Consider the following 4,200-nt stretch of genomic DNA (forward strand, 5'->3'; position numbering starts at 1 on the left):
TTTATTTTATTATATATGAGATATATGATTAAACTAGATAAAAAAGTTTAGTCGAAAATTAAATAGAAAAGGATTATTTAATGATAAATTTTAAAATCAAGCTACACAAATTTATTTGGACATTAATTTAGGGTTTAATTGATTTTAATTTTTAATTAAATAATTTGTTTTTGGTAACACATATTTTTTTTTTATGGATATAAGTAAATATTTAATCATCTACAAAATAATATATATATATATATATATATATATCAAAACATGCAATTAAAAAGAAACCAAGGAAATACGGTCTATTATATAACTTTTGTTTGGTAGGCATCATTTTGGAAATGGTTTGATATTGGTTTTGTTTTTCTTCTTTTTAGCTTTTTATATTTGTATTATATTTTATATTTTTTATATATTTTAATATAATTATTTCTATTTCTTTTATCCAATAAGATTGTTTTTAAAAAAATATTAATAAAATTTCAAAAAAAATTCATGATCAAACAAGCTTTAAGAGGTTGTTTAAAGTTAAATTATTTTATTTTTAATATCTAATTTTTATAATATTTAATTACTCAATTTATCAATTAAAATAATTTTATTTCCATTTCATTTAAATTTTAATTTTAATTCAAATATAAAATGTATAGACTATATAGTATTTTAACCAATTAAAAATATATATTTTCATCAGATAATAATCTTTTTCAAAACAAAAACCTAAAAATAATAATCATCAATATTTTAAATTGAATGAAAATAATTAAGTGGAGCTGAAGTTCCAAATATTTATCCTTCTTTCAATGGTTCACAATTTGCCTTAATCACCGTATAATATAATTTTGAAAAATAATATTACACTAAATCAAGTTAGTTTGTATTACTTTTCATTTATTTTATTTTATTATATTTTAATTTTAATTTGGTTTGTTAAAAATTATATCAATATATAATTTATCTAATTATTTAAATAATTCATAATCTTATCACATATATTAATTAAATTAATTAAAATATAAATAAATTAACTAAAATATCTTATATATATTTTTAAATATTTTTTTTATCAAAAATTTAATTTTTCATAATCTAATATTAAGCAATATTATTTAAATAACTGAAATCCTAACAAAATCTTATAGTTTTAAATTTAACTGAGATTTTGTATCATGACAACTTCTTATAAAGACTAAATTTTGATTGAAAAACAAATTTAATCTTCGAAAAATTTAAAAAATGATAACAACTAAATTTTGATTGAAAAACAAATATAAATTTGAATCTTCGAAAAATTTAAAAAATAATAACAATAATAATTATCAATGTATATTACAGAAAAATAAATTACTTTTAAGATTATAAAAATATAAATATTAGTTTTATTTTTCTTCCCATTCATTCATGTGAGAACATATATAGAATATACAACCAATCACTATAAGGATCTAATACTAATACTTGTATTATGAAAGTGATTGCAAGCAAGTAATAAATGTAAACAAAAATATATTAATACAACATTATTTTTTTGCTAAATAAAAAATACAAAGACCAATATATATGTGCGTTCTTTGACAATGAAAAGAGCTCTTTTGTACATGGCAATTATAAGGGCTTGTTTGATTTGGTTTGGATAGTGACTGAAATAATTTTATTTTTGAAAAACATCATATTTAGTTTTTTATTTATTTTATTTTCATTTATTTTTTATTTATTTACAAACATGCATTTTTTATAAAAAAAAATAAAAAAAACAAATAAAACTAATACAACATGAATTTTTATTATTATTTATTTTTAGAATGATTTATATAATTTTATAAGTGGGGAGAATAATTTGTATTTGAACTTACTTTGTTTTGTATAAATAAATCAAAATATTATTATTGATCAAAATTCAAATTGACCTGAAATAAGTGAAATATTTTGAATATTAATGGAATAATTTAATTTTACTTTTTACAATAGGTATTGAATAAAATATCAAAATAATATAAGTTAATTTTGTATTAAATATGATTTATTCATACAAGGAGGAGAGATGAAATTAAGACTACATTAGGAAAAAAAAAAAAAAAAAAAAAAAAAAAAAGGCATGAGTATTGTTGAAGAAGCTGTCCTCATATTTGTGTAGCCACTGGGCAATCTCTTAGCACATGTAGCACAGTTTCAGGTTGGCTAAAACAGATCTTACAGCTGTCCGATTCCGTTAGATGACGCCGCATTCGCTCGTGGTTAGTCAACAATCTCCCTTGCACAGCCAACCAAAGAAAGAGCCGTATACGCCATATCAGCCCCCATTGTCGACCCTTTTTGATGTTTACTACTTAGGAACTGATAGGCCGACCGGACCGAAAACTGCCCGTTGCTACTCATTCCCCATTCAAGGGCATCAGTTCCGTCATATGCTCGTGGCGCAGGGACACTTGCCACCAAAGGCCTCCCGCGCTCTGTAAGAAGACTGAAAAGTGCATTCCATCGCCATTCATTCACATAATCAGACACTCCTTTGTCCACCCATGCCGACGGGATATCCATGGTAGCATATGCGGTAGCATAAAGATATTTCTTCCTTTTCAATTATCTTAAAAAACTATAAACATATATGGAATTAAATTGCGTCCAATAGGATTTGAACCTATACCTTCGGTTTAGAAGACCGACGCTGGATGAGACCAGAAGGTAGTAAGCGAGCTATCCCTATCCATTCCGCTTTGTTAGTTCGTGATATTACCCTGTCTACTGCACTGACCGTGTTCCATCCGCTGACCCGAGGCAAAGAACTTTCCATTTGGAGGAACCATACTCTTAGTCGAACTGCTGCATTCATAAAACACATTTATAATATTTGTTTATTCAAAAAAATTGATGTTGATTTCGTTTATTATTTTGTATATAAATATTTTTTTATATATTTTACCTAAGATTTGTAACATTGTCTTACTTTTGTATCAAGATTTAGACTCTAAAATTAAAATAAAATATTATATTATAATATGCTTACTAAAACATAATTGAGATGACCTATATATTGAAATATAGTCAATTATAAATTTATCAGTTATATTTTTGCAAACAATTATAATATGTAAGTGTGCATGTAGTGAGCAGGAATAAACTTTGATTAAAAAAAATAATTTATCAATTCATAATACATGAGAGTAATAATAATAATAATAGATATTTATGGAGTTTAATTAAATAGGAACATTATAAAATAATTGTTTCGTTATAATTGTGAGAACAATAATTATATAGCAGCAAATATATATAAAATTTTAATATTACTACTAAAAAAATGATTGCTAGTTTTATTTTTGTTAAATATTTTGGATCATTTACTAAATATAAATTTTAATTTATTTGACAATTCAGAAAGCTAGACTTGTAAGAGCAAATATCACTTTCTATCTCTCTATATTAAACTCTACACAATTATTTAAATATGTTTATTATAATCTTCAATAATATTTTAAACTTTTCTATTATTTACCTATCTTTTAGTTTAATAAAATGTAATAAATGAATACCTAGATTATTGTTCTGTGATATATATATTTTTTTCTTCTAATAGCCTATTGTTTTATCATCAATAATTTAAATTGGTCATATAATTATTTATTTATACGTTTTGTAAGTATTAAATAAAATGTATTTAAATAATTAACCCAAATTGTTTCAAATAACCATTTTATTTTAATAAAAGTTTCAAATATACTTCCATCAACCTTAAGGTCATCATACTTTTTAAACAAAATTGACAAATTATGATACAAAATGCATTTTTATAAAAAAAAAAAAAATTGACAAATTATGATACAAACATGCATTTTTATTTTTATTTACAAACATGCATTTTTATATAAAAAAAACTAATTCTATATGATACTAATCAAATAAAACTAGATAATAATATAACATGAAAAACAAGTTTATTTTATTTTTAGAATAATATTATTATTATTTTTTAATAAAAATTCATTAACACACTTTAAAAACATAAAAATAAGCCTAAAGCTAACAATACATATTTGAACAACGAAAAGAGAAAAGGGTGTATATTTGTATAAGAAAATTGATTAAAATTTGTAGCAATATCACTTATATACATAATTAAAAGGGATAATTTGAAGCTTGTTTGATATTTGATTTAAAAGAAATTTTTAATTAGTAAACAAAAGTACTGTTTAGTAAAAAAATTAATTGAGA

This window comes from Impatiens glandulifera, chromosome 1 (genome assembly GCF_907164915.1).
Source record: "Impatiens glandulifera chromosome 1, dImpGla2.1, whole genome shotgun sequence".
In the NCBI taxonomy this organism is placed as follows: domain Eukaryota; kingdom Viridiplantae; phylum Streptophyta; class Magnoliopsida; order Ericales; family Balsaminaceae; genus Impatiens; species Impatiens glandulifera.